Below are 17,479 nucleotides of genomic sequence, written 5' to 3'. Positions count from 1 at the left end.
TTGTGTAACTTTATGCATGTGAGAGAATCCATTATATTTTATAGTTTATCAGCTTGAAGTTACAGATGTGCTTACATACTTTGCTAAATCAGGAGCCACTATAGTGGGTGGTGAAACAGATAGATGTGCAATACACTCTATTACTTACCTTTATCTAAGCAATTCTGAGTGGTATGTATATCTAGAAAGGAAAGTACTGCTAATAGCATTGCAAGCATAACTACTACACAGTAATATAACTGGAGTATTGTCCAGTTTTCAATATCTTGCTGTACATTGAGGTCTTGTTACACATTGCATGTTGAGCTGGTCAAATGTTGATCTGTGTTAATGCTAGCTCAAGTTTGGAGCAGGCACACCTTAAGGCTAAAAACCTTCTCTGACTGTCCCCCACCTGCATAATAGTTGTGCCATGCCACTAGAGGGCTCGTGAGTAGAGGCCTGACCAAGAGCTACAGCTATGAGTTGCTACTATAGGACTGGTGAGCCAGGACAGGCTTCTATCCCTGCTCTAGGTGGTGTGAAAGAGATATGTTGGAGATAAAGATTCATGAATCTGAGGGGCTGAGTGCTAATGGGCTGCAGGGAAGTAATGACATGGGAAGTGGGGAGAAAATGGGGATGGGGGTGAAATGAAAAAAGTCACCTACTGAAGAAAAAACAAAAAGAATTTTAAAAGAAATAAAGAAGAAGTAAATGAAAGAAGGTCTCATGTTTTAATCATTTGAAATTTTGGACTGAGGTGTGAGGGGTGCTGGTCATGCTTCCAGGGATGGTTGGCAGCTGGGAGCAGTGAGAAAAGATGCTTTTGGAGGAACTAATACCCCTGGCCTGGCCAGGAAGCCCCAGGTCATGGGGGCCTACCTTATTCCCCCCGCTACCTATTCCAGACCCCACTCCCACACCTGTCTGTGTCCTGTGACCTGGTTAGCTGGCATGTGCTCTGCAGGCTATTTGCATGTGGTCACATCCCTAGAGGTGGGAAGGTCACACTGCTGGGGATGAGAGGAGAAGTTGGCTTAGTGCCAGAACACCCCCCACCCTCCCCTGCCTCCCAGGCATTAGAGTTATTTTAGGGGGTGGAAAATGTGTTCACATAGAACAGGAGAGCAAGGGACGGGACACTGTATCCTGGAATGCTGGAGGACTGAAACTTGGGTAGCTCATCCATGGGGATAGATCACACATTAATGGAGCATGAGCTAGGTAACATGGATGAAAGATAAACCTGCCCTGGAGTGGTATAACTTTAAGCGGAGTAAAGTGTGCTTAAAACTAGTTTCAGATATTAATGTGTGGACAATCCAGGGGTAAAGAACTCTGGGAGCCACCTAAAATTAATGTGCAACAAGGTCCTTGGATTTGGCAAAAGTGATCAGAATGAAGCTCCATGTAGAGGAACAAAATTAAAGGTTTAACAAGGAAGCTCAGTAGCGGGGAAAGTCAGGAAGATGACAAGAGAAATCTTTGGTCAAAACCCTGATCACTATTCAGACATTATTTGACTGCAGTTATGAATAGAAAGATTTTTGTGATTATGAGGCTAACAGCACTGCTGACCTCTTGCCTCATTTGAGTATAACCTCATCCTGGTCTTACATCTTACCTTTCATGGTGCTGAATCATGCTTTCAGAGAACCTTGGGCTGCAGTCCTCTCTGGTCAGTCACCTGGGCAGCCCTGAATCATCTTTCTTCTGGGAGCAATGACAAGGATAACCAATTACCAAACAGCCATCATACAGTTAGACATTACTTATTTTCAACTCCAAAGCAGTTATAGGAAAACATAAATTCATAAACCTGTCTATGTGCTTTCCTGCTTATTCGTAAAATATCCTATTCTTTAGTTCTAGGAAGGACCCATCTTCTTCTCTCTCTCTGAGTTGGTCTGCCTTTCCAGGGAGAACCCCTTGCATTTGTCCTCCACCTCCTCTCCTGAGAAGTTCTTTGCTCTCCAGGGTCCCAGCACAGCAAAACAATGCTCACCTTTTGATTGGAGACAGACTGTAAGATTTTTCAAAGCTAAAAGGTGTCCTCATTGTCCTTCAAGTATGTGCAGGGATGTAGGGTTTTTTTTTTTAATCTAGGGAGCAATGGTGCTGTCATACTGCTTGTTCTTCCAATGATTAGACTGAATTTAAGGAACAGAGCTAGTGGAACTATAATGTAGTTACAGAGTCTATCTCAATAACCAGGTCACATGCAATATTCATAACATTATTACATAGCAGCTCCATGTCTGCCAACAGATTAATTTCATTTTAATTTTTGTATTGACTCATTTCCCAATGAAAGACCACAATTAAGTTGATATTAGAATCTACAGGTACAATATGAAAATGAAATGACATTTTATATCTACCCTTGTCATCCATGTTGGTCACATGGCAGATAGAACCAACAATAAGATAAGGTATTGTTTGCAGACTATCAGAAATATTTTTTGCCTGACATGATTATGCAACATCCAGGTATTCAGTAAGTAATGTTGACCACTATGCAAGACGTGAAAGTGGTAATTTGTCATCTAACGCCATTGAAAAAATTGCCTCGATATCATTTCTAATGAGTGTATTATGGTAATTTCCTCAGTTTTCCCTAGTGTATAAAAAGTGATTATAATACTGTTTGTTTAAAGGCTAAGGAATTTGCTAATGAAAAACAATATTTCTGCATTTATCCACAGGTCAAATATGGTGCAGTGTGAGAATTTCAACTTCCTTGATTTTTATAGATATGTTTCTATAAACATGCTAAAGATTTCCGTAGAAGATGCACAAAACAATTAACAAGAAGTCAGTTAACTGAATTCTCCTCCCAGATATGCTGGTTTTCCTTTGAATGCCAATGCAGAAGATACAAATATGGAAATAATCATATCTGAGGTCAGTAGCATGCTTCTGCAGCTGGAAAGATGAGGCTAGATCAGCCTTTCCCATACTCTGGTCCCCTGAGCAGGCTGAAGTATCACAGAGGGTCTTGTATGAAGTCACCATGAGCAAAAGTGTTGTTAAGATTCCTTAGGACCTAATAAGTTTGCCTATGTTGCAGTGTCTAAATAGTGTTCTTTGGATGTTCAGCTCTTTAGGAGCATGCTCGGTGTTAAATGTTTCTTATTTTTGAGCTCCTGTATATGTAGTCTTTAAATTAAAGATAGCTACAAGGTAAACATTTCTGTTTTTCTCACCCTGTTCAGAGACCGTTTTCATTGATGTATGTTGCCTACCATTTTTATGACAGAGAGTTCTTACTGTGGTTATGGTAGGAGACAGATCAATTGAACTTCTTGGGACTTTTTCATGCTTCTGCTTAACATACTTCTGCTACCTTGAGAAACTTGGCTGGTAGGCAAGTAAGCATGGATTTCAACGGGTTTCTGACTGTTTCCACTAGCTGATGATTTGTAACTGGGTTTGTGCAGGACCCATCACAAGGGCCCCATTTGCCAGTTAGAACCTCTGAGAACTACTGTATGGAACAAGCAATTCATACATAGTATTTTAGGTTAATATGGATCTGAAATTTTTCAGCTCATAATTTTAGATTGCAATGCATTGTTTTGCATTTGTGTAAATCATAAAGAAATTTTTTATTCCCATGGCTCAGACCTCACCGTAAATACACTTAAGCCCACATGAATTTTCACATAGCTGACAAACCACTGAAGGCTGGATTATACAATTGAAATTAAAATACTGAAGAGTGCTGAGGTTAGCAGTATGCTTACCCAAAACTTGATTTGGGAAAAAGCAGTACCACTGCTCTCTGCCGTATTGGATCATTTTCAAGAATTTCAAACGGACCAGGAGGGAAAGATTGTGAACTTCTGAGGTATTTATGTTTAGAACGTGCAGTTTTAGGGTGGGGGGGTTGTTTCGGTTTTTTTGGATTCTTTGGTCTGTTTTTATTCCTCATTTATCTTTGTGTTGTTTTCTTTTTCTTGAGTTTTAAAATCATGACAGTGTAATCACAGTAATCAGCTTAATCTTTGAATGCTTGCAGAAACACATTGAGCATGCAAAGTGCTCTGTGTTAAGTATTTGTTACTTTTGGGGGTCCATTATATATATATATATAGTCTATAAATTAAAGCTGGAAGGTACATTTCTTCCATTTTCCTTACTCTATTCAGCTGCTGTGCAATGCTTTTGATGTCTGTTATGAAAATTATTCTACACAACAGCTGCACTGGTCAAAAGTTAATATTATAGCGTGCCTTTGGGCTCCGTGTGAAGAACTTGGACCAACGGAAAGCTCGAAGCAGGCATAAAGCAGGTCAAGAGCTCTGCATCATCTGAAAAACAGTTTCCTGTCTCTCATTCTCATTTTTACATTTGGCATGAGCTCCCATGACCATTAGCCTCTCTTTAAAAGAATAATTTTTATTGGGGTTGAGGAGATTTGGCCTCAGTCATCTCAAACTTCTACCGAACTCCACCTGTACCATATGTGCATAGAACAGTGGAGGTTGATTTAATGCAGTGGGCAGGAATCCACAAAAAAAACTGCCCACTGAGATCACCTGCAACTCTTAATTAAAGATGTTTCCATACACTTCTGGCTGTTACCAGAATTACTAAAACAGCTTGAATGCACCAAGCTGTCTACCTGCTGCAAAACATTTTGATATTTCTAAATGCTTAGAGGCTGAATTTGCAGCTATTCAGAATAAGCAATTCTGAGGAAAAGCACTGTGGATTCAGACAGACTTGGGATGCAAATTTTGCATCCGTTAAAGTGAAACCCCTTTGCAATAACATGGGAAAAACCTTTTTAGTTCTGTTTCTAGTTCTGTTTGACGTAAAAATGGACAAAGTAGAAAATGTAACTCTCTTCATCAGCTCAACACTCAAATTTTTCATACATCTAAATCCCTGTAGGACTTAAATTCCTGTGTTTTAAAATATATACTTTGGTCCAGTAAAAGAAAAATGTCATTATCCACCTCTGTCCTCAAGAGCTTTCATAGAAACAGAAAGAGTCCAATTCTGTCCCTTCATGAAATGTGGTATTCTCACATTTCCAAAAGGCACTTGTCAGAGCAGGTCCCTAGGAGATAGATACAATTATATTTCAAGCAGAAAGAAAGTCTCACCATTGCTAATCATGTAATAAAAAGTAGTATTATGTTAAACATTCAGTATAACAAAAAATGTTTAGTGCCTGTAGCTTTAATTATATGGAAAATACTATTTTTCACTCAAACTAGGTCTAACCACGGTTTTGTTTTTTTTAAATAATTTGGGTTTTTACATTTTGCTTTCATTTTCTCTTGTGCTTTTTATAGATCCTTCATCAGGATACAAGTCCTGAAAAAGTATGAAAATTGTTAATTGTGTGCTACCAGTATAAGTGCACAAAATGACACACCCTCCCTCACCCTCCATCCCCAATCATTACTTTGTATCATTTTATTTTGATTTATCTCTCAACATGCCTACCAATGTTGTTATAATGCTTGCTTTGCTTTGCAATCCAGAAAGAAAATGAATCCATTTTAGAAGGTATCCACTGGCTAAGAAGAAGGGATTTGTCCACTTCTCAGAGAAGGATCACTGATGTAGACACATTGACCAGGTTCAGACATTACACTTTTACCAGTATAAGTGATTGGAAATCAGCCTATACCCGTAACAGAACAGAAGTTTGGCATGTAAAACCAGTCTGTACCCAGAACCAAACAGAAGTATGGCACACACAGACTGGTTAAAAAATGGTGGAACCCAGTCTAAGGTATACTCTCCCCCATTCCCCCATCAAAGGGTGAATGTGCATGTTGTTCACTACCCATCTAAATTGTGGCACTTACAGAAAACCACGTAATGTAGATCGATTCCATCGCAGGCTTTTTGAATGTCTGTACCTAGCCATAAACACTATAAAAATATTTTTCCCAGAAGTGGAACTAGAGCAGAAGGAGAAGAATGTGTCAGAGTAGAAGCAGCAGCCCTATACCAGTGTGTTGGCAAAAGAAGCATCAGTGCTCATCTTGGGCCATCCGCTTCCACAGTCATAATTTGCCACTTCTTGAGAGCACCACAGGGAAAAGAGAAGCTGCTGCCAGGCAGCTATGTAACCAACTGTTGCAGCCATCACTTCCATCCCCGAGAGTAGGGGAAGTGAGATGCAAGCTCAAAAGTCTGCATTCCCAGATATCCAGTCCTGACAGACTGTCAAAAAGGTTTGGATGGTCTCCTGCTTTTGGCACTTTCCTAACTATTCTTTAGGAATACATCATTCAGACCTTGGTGTTAAAACAGCAGCTCAAGCACGGAGATGGTCCTGAGCTGCAAAATTAGAAGTAAGATGAATGTGCTTCTCCTCAAGTTCAGGTGATACTTCAAAATGGCATGGATGTTGTTGGGCAGTTCCTTGGGTTCACCTTTACTGGCAGTGGCGATGTTCAGGGGTGCACATGCACCCCCTGAGAGCACCGGTGCACCCCTTGTCAGCCAGCATCCCCTGCTTAGGCGATGGGCAGGGGGCAGGCAGTAACACTGGTGCCTCCCATGAGAGTGCCGGCTGGGGAGTGGAGGCCCTAGGAGAAGCTCTGCAGGCACTTACAGGTTGGCGTGATCGGCTGCATGGGGACCACCCCCTCCCATCACTGACCGGCCACTGGGGGGGGGAGGCAAGTGTGGATGAGCAGGACATGAACCCCAGGCCCTGTGCAAGGTAGAGGCACCAGAGGGAGAAGGAGGTGCCTCACTCACCCTTCCCATGTACTCCTATGCTTCCTATACCTTCAAGCTCCAGCTCCTGCAGCAGAGAAGCAATGGGAGTGCAGGAGCATGTGTGAATGAAGGGCAGTCTGGGAAATGTTATTTCTACTGCTGGAGAGATGTCACCTTAATTTTTTGCTTATGAAAACCAGTGTTTTTTGGCCAGTGGACATGCCTGTCGGCAGCAAAAACATGGGGTGACCTCTCCCCCCAGCAGCAACAAACCTCCAGCTGCTACTCCTATACTGCCACTGCTGCTTTTTGGCAAAGCTGGAGGTGCAGGTGGAGGGGAGAGGGGGACTGCTCTGGGCATGGTCCAGGCCAGTTAGGACTTTGAAGATGATCCCCACAATCTATTAGCCCCAATTCAGGAAGGTACCCATATGTGTGTAACTTTAAATGCTGATACTAAGGACCTTGCAGAATCAGGAACACCATAATTAGATCATGATGTTAAGAAAAACAATCATTACATTAAAAAAAATATAGACTTGTTTTTTGCTGCAAGTAACAGTGCATTTTATTAAAAATCTTGAAATCTGTATGTTGATTTGCGGGGGAATAAAATGCCATGTGTTGCAAGGGTCATTATATGGAACTGCTTTGCAGTAGTTACCATGAATTTTCCACATGAAAGTCTTAAAGAAAAAGAAATAACTACTAATTTAGAAATCACATAACTGTCCTTGCATTACTTGAATTTAAAATAATTCAAAGTGAAGCCCCAAGAAGGGCTAAACTTCTTTAAATTAAACTGGTGTTGATCGGTAACAGCTTTAAAGACCTGAAGCCTGATTCTTATCTGTGTTCTGGTAAAATTGGGTCTAATTTCACTGAAGTGAATAATGCAGAATGAATATGATAAACAATGTACTCTAACAGCACTTGCGTGACTCCCCAGTGTAGGATGTACATCTTTTCCTCTTCATATTTTTGTTGTTCAGCTGTAGATTAAACGATATAGGCTTCATGCATTCTGTATGCTTTCCAGCGAGCTAAAATTAAACTGTTACTAAACTAGACTATCAGGGCAGAAATGATGTAGCATGCCCCTGATAAACACATGCCCTTGTTCATTTCTAATAATTCCAGAGGCTGATGAATTCTGTTGCCTAGGGATTTTGGTATGTAAATCTGCCTGACTAAATCTTTGCTGAATTTTATAAGAGCAGAACATTGCCTTTGTGTTACTAAACACAATAGTTAGTGGGTCTTGTGACCCTACTCTCTGGGGATTGGGTCTTTTAAAAAAATGTAATGAAAAAAGCCCTACATTACACTGTGGAGTATAAATGAGACCCAGGAGATTCCTAAACCAATCTGAGAGCTCAAAATACAGATTTGCAAATGGGAGAGAAATTGGGACAGAGGATGAATAGTTGGTGTCTGGATGCTGATGTAAAAGGAATGAGGTTTCCCAGTGAGGTTGTCATTTTTTAGGTGAAGTGCTGGAGGTGACAGTTCACTAACTACAAGCAGTCTTACTAGAGGATTGCCTAGGTCTTAATGTATTGAATCAGGGCAGGTCAGGGGTTTTTTTGTACTAGCTTATGGCTTACAGGGCTATAATACAGCAAGTGAATTAAGTCATTCATAGACATGCTGAGGAGCATTTATTTTAAGCAAGGGATAGAACCAATGGCTAAATTATTTTTTATTGCTGTTCCCTCCCCTCTCTTCTTACAAGCCTATATTGCTACTACTGTATATAATTTTTGCTATGAAATAAGTTCCTCAAGAGCTGTTCAGACATTGCTAGAGATCCTTTTTTCTTGTTTCCCTTTTCCCAAAGAGAGCAGGCCTAAGGAGCAAATATTTCTTATTTCCTTTATTCCACAGGAGCCAAATCAGGAAAGCCTGCTAAAGATTTTTCATTTTCCCTGGGCTACATATTTGAAAAATTAGCAGCTATTCTATGATTAGAATTTCAACTTTTTGCTAGCCTGTGGAACAGCCAGTGTTCTTTGGCAAAAAATGCTGAAAATGTCCTTGAATCATTTCTTTTATTCTTACTATAAACTTAACTGTCATTCTGTGAAAATTCTCTAAGCAAGAAGTTACATTTTTTCATGCTCTTGTTTAAAAACCAAGGGTATGTAGGTCTCAGCTACAACAGTGACACAAGATAGGAACTTAAGCCACAGACACCTTTTACGTGTGCAGTAGTTTTCATAAGCACTTCAGACTCAATTTTCTTAGAAGTCCAGTTATTAAAATCTATTGCAATAACAAATCATTTTCCCATCATTAATTAGTGATGCCGATTAAGCAGAAAATCTTTAATCAGCCGTATGTGGGAATCTTGAGATTCTTTAAGACTGACATTTTTTTACAGTAGCTTCCTGTTCCCACTGCAGTGCTCACAAAAGACTGTAACACCTGATGTGTGCTGAGGATTTTGGCTCATGTGATTCCAGGTCTGTACATTGTCCCAAAGAATATGAGAAGATTAAGGAGTTATGATCAAGTTGCGCTGTCCAGCTCAGAGATTTGGGTCATTTTTTTGAGCTTTCAGAACACCCTGTATACTGGAGACATCATTCCTCTCTCTGTTCCCCCAGGGAAGAGTTAGGTCTGCAGTGCTCCCAACCCAAAGGTTTATTTTGGTCTGTTTGTAGGACAGCTGGTGAAAAACATTTTGACAAAACATTATTTCTAGATGAAAAAATGACTTCCCAAGCAAAACATAAATTCGAGGAAACAGTTCATTTTGGCTTGTTCTTTTTCTAAGCTTTCCAATGAAAAAAGTATCCCCTCTACCTAATGTTTCAGTAAGAACTCTTGAGGAAAACATACTTTTTAAATTTCAATTTTACAACCCAATTTTGGACTATTTTCAAAAATTAAAAATTAAATCCTAGAACAATTGGAAATTCTTCACCAAAATAATAGCCATTTTTGACCAGCTATAGTTCAATTCACTCTTCACTTCAACAAACTGCCAATGTCCGTATTTCAGCAGAGGACAAGTATAAGGACTAAATGGGACTGAAAATTATACTGCTTCATTATCATTGTTATAAGTGAAAAGACTTCAGTGGAATCAGCTTGAGCAGGAGAGGCAATGAAAGGGAAGTTTTGCCACTGCTCATAATGTCCCCAGTTCAGTCATTCCAGCTCCCATTACAGCAGGAACTAAACACCAGACTATGATAAATAGTCACTGGATATGAAAGAAATAATCCTGGGAGTCAGGGGCCAGAACTCAGGTTTACCAAACAGTGGTGCAATGACAAGGCTGGGCACCTGGGGCAGTTGCCATGCACAGGGGCAGTACCAATTTCCAGATGCCACTATGCTGCTGGTGTGATGATGCAGCTGGGGTGACAACCTTCTTTTTCTGGCCCTCCCCTCCACTTCTCCTCCCCACCTCCCAGTTGCCCCACACTAGTTATGCCACTGCTACAGAATAAGCTTCTGTCTTGCTTGTTGCTTCTTACTGGCCTCATGCATTTCTTTTTGTACAGTAGATGGTATGAAGAATGTCTTCATCCAAGCCATGCTTCTAGTAAATAGGGTTCTCCATGAAGCTGGGTGAATCCCTCCAGGTTATAAAGGATCTGGAATCCAAGTTGCCAATCCCTGTGTGAGTATCCTAATTAGTAGACTATGACATACAAGGTGTTCACAAGCACCCACTTCCACCTCCTCCTCCAGCCACATTTTAAAAGGAAACCAATGCTCCCTGAACTGTTGTTTGAAAGATTAAAGATAGGGACCTACCTTCAAGGAACCTGCATCAAAAGTGCCTCAGCTCTGGGGTGAACAGGAATTTAGATATGTCCTGTGCTCAGCATTTCTTAGTAGCTAGCGGTAGACAACTCCTTACTCAAAAAATGTAGACTTTTTGGATCACATGGCACATCCAACTCGCTTCTGTATTGTGTAGGGAGCCTGATCACTGATATCTGGGTTTTGTATTCTGCTCTGGGGCCCAGGAGCTTAAGGGATAGCATCTAAATCCTTTACTGGATCTAGTCATACAATTCTCTTAAAGAAAAAAAAAGATAGGATCTAAGCATGGGATTTCCAAAAGGCCAAAAAAGAGAGATGCTAAATTTCCATTGACACTCAGGCGGGCACCTAGCTGTCTTGGCTAACCGTCTAGCTAAATGCATAGATAGATTTGCCTTGTATTTTTATCATTATTTATAACAATGTTTGCTGAAGAGCCCCTGATATTTACCATGACAAGTTTAGTCATTAAAGTAAATATCTGCAGCCTGCCTGATTCTAGTTTTGACTAACATGATTTATGATGTTACTGAAACACTAACATTAGAGCTTTAAAGATTAAAACAATGCTTAAGACTAAAATAGACACTAATCATCATTTGAAAAAGCTGAATACTATGATTTATCTGACTTGCTGAAAACAACAATTTATTCTTAAACATTTTTATTCAGATCTCATGTCTCATTAATTGTGAACATTAAACTGAAAACATTAGTAAATGATTGACATTACAGAGAAATCAAATATACCAGATGCAGACACACATTAAACTATTCTGAATAAATATGTAGTAGCTATTAGTGAAATATTTCCTATTACCTTTCAGTTTGCCTCTTTAATGTGCCTCAAAGACCCTGTTTAGTAAATGCAGAGTGCAAATTCCCCTATCCCTGTGCATTCTCCTTCCCGAGTGCTGAGGAATATGAAAACAATAACCCTAGCAAAGGAATTTTGCTGATGAAAGAAACACCAGGGGGCAGATTTCTTTGTAGCACCACCAAGCCTGATTCTTATCTTAAAGCTGTTCTCTACTGATATAACATCATTGGAGTTCTTTACTGTAATAGGTCCTGAAAGGAATTTTGCATGCAACTTTTATTTCTTTTCCTCATAGATGACTAAAACATGGCTATATGTTGTAGAAATGCTAAACCATACTTCAACACTAAATATATGTTGCATGAATGACTAATACAGCTAATACTTCCTTGGGGCCAATCTTGACATCATTATTCAGGGCCTAAATCTCTTCTTACTGTTCTACCTTGATTAGTTTCAGTGGGTAACTTGTGAATTACAGTGGTGTGAAAGATGAATCAGGCATTCATTTTTATTTTATAAATTATGCAGCCAACATGCCACTGATAGCAATGATAGGTTTGGCAAAGTAAACAGAGGTGGGGGGGAGGGGGAAAGGTAATTCAGAACTTCAGTTTTTGGCCTTTACTTTTTAGCTTTAAATTATTGCAGCACAGTGTTGCTTTTTCATTTACACAGGAAAGAATAGGTATATTAACCTATTAAAGAGGTTTCTTCTTTGGTAGTTTTGGTTTCAAAATAAATTTAGTAGGTATGAAAAGTGCCAGATAAAAACAAAAAAGAATAGCTTCTTCTCACCTAATTCTCACCCCTATTCAAAAGTCCTATAGAAATTACTACACAAGCAATTCATAGATTTCATATATTTCATAGACACTAGGGCTGGAAGGGACCCCAGAGGATCATCAAGTCCAGCCCCCTGCCCCAGGGTCAGGAAGTCAGCAGGGATCATAGGATCCCAGCAAGATAAACATCCAAATGTGTCTTGAAGGCATTCAAAGTGGGTGCTTGAACCACCTCTGGCGACAGTCTATTTCAAACCTTGTGGGATCAGATAGTAAAGAAGTTCTTTCTTATGTCCAGCCTGAAATGGTCATGGAGGAGTTTGTGACCATTCAACCTTGTCATCCCTTGGGGCGCTCTGGTGAACAAATGTTTCCCCAGATCCTGGTGAGCACCCCTGATAAATTTGTAGGTGGCCACCAGATCACCCCTGAGCCTGTGCTTTTCCAGGCTGAAGAGTCCCATGGCTCTCAGCCTCTCATCATAAGGTCTGTTTTCCTGACCTCTGATCATGTGCATGGCTCTCCTCTGAACCCTCTCAAGCTTCTCCATGTCCTTTTTGAATTGTGGAGCCCAAAACTAGACGCAGTACTCCAGCTGTGGCTTCACCAAGGCCGAGTACAACAGGAGAATGACGTCCTGGGATTTGCTTGAGAAGCATCTATGGATGCAAGCCAGCGTTTTGCTCACTTTACTAGCTGCAGCATCACACTGAAGGCTCATGTTCATCTTCTGGTCAATCATGACCCCCAAGTCCCTTTCGTCTGTAGTGCTAATCAGCGTAGCACTGCCGAGCCTATAAGCATGCTGCGGGTTTTTCCTCCCACGTTGGAGAACCTTGCATTTTTTGGTGTGAAACACCATCAGGTTCTCATCCACCCATTTCCGGAGCTTGTCAAGATCTGCCTGGATCACCCTCCTGTCCTCAGGTGTGGAAGCTTTATCCCAGAGTTTGGTGTTGTCAGTGAACTTGGCCAGTCCGCTTCTGACACCAATGTCTACATCATTAATGAAGATGTTAAAAATTATAGGCCCTAGGACAGAGCCTTGAGGAACACTACTGGTCACAGCACACCATGGCGATTGACTTCTGTCAGCCACCACCCTCTGGGTCCTACCGCGGAGCCAGTTCCCCAGCCAGTGGATCATGGTGAGGCTGAGTTTTTATGGACTACTGTATAATGCAATAGCCTGTCTGTAGAAAGGTTATTTTCTATTAAGTTCCATTGAATGTTTCCATAAGAGAAACCACATCTAACCCAGACAGACAAGTTCTGAGGATGAAAAATAATTTTATTCTATGTGTACAGAGGATATGTGGCCTCTCTTTCTGAGTTTACCAAAAACCTGGTGATGTTTTTTAGAGAGCTAGACAACTTTGAACAGATTCTGTTGCCCTGGTGGAAATCTGCACTGATTCCAATTATCCCAGTGGAGTTACTCCAGATGTACCTGAGCATAAGTGAAGTCAGTCTGACATTGACTGAGGATTGATTTGGGATCATAGCAATTTCACCTTGACTAGTGAATGGCCCTCAAATGTTTACAATTTTCAGTCCCACATTTGGTCTCCATTTAGGATTCAAGGTAACTCTGATTTTTACAACGACATTTTTTGTGGAGCAATTTCTCTGTAATGTGAAACAGCTAAATTTGATTTCTGACCCCCTGGAGTTAAAAAAAAACCAAACCCAACTATATCCCATTTCTACTTCTTTGATTCACCCACTCCTAGTCTATGTTAATGACCTGCCTGACTTCCAAGAGGAGTAATCCCATGAAATATCTGTTTTAAAGACTGCAGTAGGTACTGATGTTCCACTGTGTTGAGTGCAACACAACCACACATAAAGTTGCTGTTCTTTTGCTGCAGAGCTTATAAACAAGGTAATGGCTGATCAAAATTTAAGTACCCAGACCTGTAAACATTACCATATCTCAGCTTCTCTCATGGATTTATCTTTAAAGCCACTTTGATACAATAAAATATAATCCCCTGTGTAGGAAGAAAAAAAGAAAAACTGATGCATAAAAGATTGTGAGTTATCCAAGGTCATACAAAAAGTCTGTGGCAGAGCTGAGAAGGCAAATCTATCTAGTCCCAGTGTATTCCCTAGCCACAAAAGTATCTTTCCTATCCAGTTTCTATTAAAATAAATCTGGGCTATAAAAAGGTGGGGGCACTAAAACCACTGTTCAGAGATCTGCAGGTGAATTTTCTGACCTGTACCTGTAGTATGGGATAGTTAGATATCTAAGTGTACTCAAATTGAGCATTCCCATTTTTCTTTTTCCTGATACCTTTTATCCTGATCCTTGGCTGGTATACATTAGATGCAGTTGTACCACCTTCAGTATCTGCCCACTGTTCTTGGATTTCTCTTTTTTGATCAGTGTGCAGTCCCACCAAGGAATGAGCTCATGTCACCAAACTATTCACATCTTCATTTCCAGTCTACCTCTACTTGGAACCTAAGTTTCTAGCCCTGCAGATGGTTGGGCCTCTCAATGCCCAGAAACATTGTGCGATGCCCATGTGCATACCATAACCTGTGCTACTTCATGCCAATTCATCTCCATTATATGCATTTATAGACTGTCCTTTCTTTGAAGTAGTTAATTGATAACTATGTAAAATTGCCAACATTGCTGGATGCATCTTCTTTCTCTGTATGTTCAATTGTATCTGCTTTCTCTTTTGACTAGATCATTTATTTGTATATTTGTTTCTCTTTTAGCTCTGAAGGGACAGTGCAACATGTGTAAGATGTCATCCATCCTTGGTAGCTAGTTTTCAAAATGGCAGCTGCCTGCTACTGCAGATATTTAGCTGGAGTTACCACTGCAGTGTCTCATTGGTTAATGAAGAGAGACCTTTTTGCACATGACTTCTTTTTGTCCAGTTATTTTTTTACTGCAAAGTTGTTTTTTCAGGGTGCTAAGTGCATTTGGAGGTAAAACTGAGTTCTGCTTCCTGGTAGAAGTGGGGTTTTAACAGCTTACCCCAATAAGTTCTTGGAACTGGACAGAAAATTTTTTGTAAATGTTATGACTCCATTATACCACTAGACTGACATTGTTGTGAAACCTATGCAACAGAATGGTGAACATCAGGCCCTATATGCTTCATGTCCATATTGCTCTTGGGAGCATTGTCTTTTCATATCTAGCTTTCTAGCTTTCATGTTTTAGGGCACTGTTGTATTTCACTTGGGTTGCATTATGCTATGTGGGCCAGAAGATGATCTGACACATGAAGGAATTCAGCAGAGGTAATTGCTTAAGATTCTTTTTTTTTGGTTAAAAAGGGTCTGAGCATAATCCTTTTTTAAAAAAAAAATGAACTGCCTTTTAGTGATTTATTTCTACTTATTTTTGCTATTCAGTTGCATGAGAATCTTAAAACTCACATAGCATATCTGCCATCATGTTTTACAACTAAGAGCAAGCTTTATTAAGCAGACTTTCTGGTAACGTAACACGTACTGTAATCTGGATTGCCCTGTACATGACTCTGTATGTCTACAGATTGGGGCCTGCTGTTTATTTATTATCCAGTTCTAATCTTACCGCTCCATAAATCAAGAGTAACTCCAGTGCTGTAGCAAGGGGGGGGGGGGGAAGCACGGTGACTGCCCTGGGTGCCGAAGCAAAGGGGCACCAACAGGCGCTGCCCAACCGGGGTGGGGTGTGGGATGGAGCCACAAGCCCCATCCGTTTGGGGGATGTGGGGAGGGTGGCTCCTACTGCTGTGAGCACTCCTGGGCAAGCATGGGGGGGGGGGGGGCATGTGTCCCCCAGATCTGTGCATGGGGTGAAGGCAGGCTGCCACTGCAGGCTTTGCCCAGGCACCAAACTTCCTTGCCATGGTACTAAGTAATGCCATTGAAGGTAACCAGATTACACTGATGTGAAGCAAGTAGCAGGTTTTAGGATACTTTTAGGAAGTACATACAGACATTACATTTAAATCAACTGTCAATCTTAATGTCCATCTATGTAGGCATTCGGAGGGTTTAAAGCGGGCCAAAATGGCCCTGTGTAGGTCCTAATTTAGATCAGAAACAGGTTAACCTAATCCAGTGAATGTCTGCACATGTTTGGAGCAGAGCTCTGGCCTGGAAAAGTTCAACCACTTGCCCCAGCCACAGGTCTGTACTCTTCCTACCCCTTCTCTCTACTCTGTCCCTGCTATTTTTAGCCCCCCAACCCTCCACCCCCAGATGGACAGCCTTCTCTGCAGACCTAGTAATCCTGCCCTCTTCCCCTGGCAAACCCAGCAAGCCTTTTGAGACCCATAAGCCTCTGCAGTGACCACTACCCCCTTGATTCTATCCACTCTTCTCTCCATTCTGAGTTCCTGTATGGACCAATGGCTTGAAGTTACAGCAACTAAATTTAGATTGAATATCTGGAAAAAAACTTCTTATTGACATTTTATAGAAGCAGGACATTGGCTGCCATGGTTCCCCTGCTTTACCTGTGGCAGGTTAGGGTGTTAGGTCTATGTTGTGTCAGGGTTAAGGGTAGTCTTATGTAGAGTTTAGATTGGGGTGGGCAAAATGACAGATCCAGGTGGTGGCCAGACTCCATTTCCCAGAACTGTGGTTTCCATGGAGACCCCAGGAGTGGCAGTGGGGTGTGCAGGCAGCGGATAGCAGCTCTGCCCCAAATTTGGCCCACATTGTCACCACTGTAAGATCCCAGCCCCAGCCCTGGAGCAGCTCCCCATCTAGCCACACACCCTGCCAGCACTGCTGGGGCTGGTCTCCATGGAAACCCTCACCCTGTGCTGCCATGGGCCTGCTGCTCCTGGGGTCTTCATGGAAACTGGCCACGGCAATGTGGGCAGGGGTTGCTAGGAAATGGAGCCCGCTGCGGGCCCTATCTGGCCCACAGGTCAGACTTTGCTCCTCCCTTGTTTAGATTACAGTTGTATGGGATGGTTTGGATAGGGATGATCCTGCCTCAGGCAGGGGGTTGAACTAAGTGACCTCTGGAGGTCCCTTCCAGCTTGACTTCTCTGTGACTTATACTGAGTTCCCCACACAGCTCACAGCTATGCTTAATGTAAGCCACATGATCTTAGACCAGGCGTGGCTAACATTTTTACACATCCAGGGAGAAATAGGTAGGAGGCTCCATTTTGAGACTGTAGTCTGGGCTGGATTATGGTCTCTGGTTTTGCTGCCTTTTGCTACTAATCTGTTGTGTGACCTTGTGAAAGTAGCTTGTCCTCCCTTTGCCCCTTCTTTATTCACATCTATAAACCACACCATTTCTATATTTTTGTATTACTTTTCTGAAGAATACCTCTCTATATTTGAGCTACACATGGCAGAATGGGGGCCTGAACTTCAGTTTGAGCCCTGAAGTATAATGAATACTTTGAACTTGTTGGTAAGCTTCATTTAAAAA

The sequence above is a fragment of the Alligator mississippiensis genome, chromosome 1 (assembly GCF_030867095.1).
Source record: "Alligator mississippiensis isolate rAllMis1 chromosome 1, rAllMis1, whole genome shotgun sequence".
In the NCBI taxonomy this organism is placed as follows: Eukaryota; Metazoa; Chordata; order Crocodylia; family Alligatoridae; genus Alligator; species Alligator mississippiensis.
The sequence above is the reverse complement of the archived record's forward strand: the minus strand, read 5'-3'. Positions refer to the sequence as shown.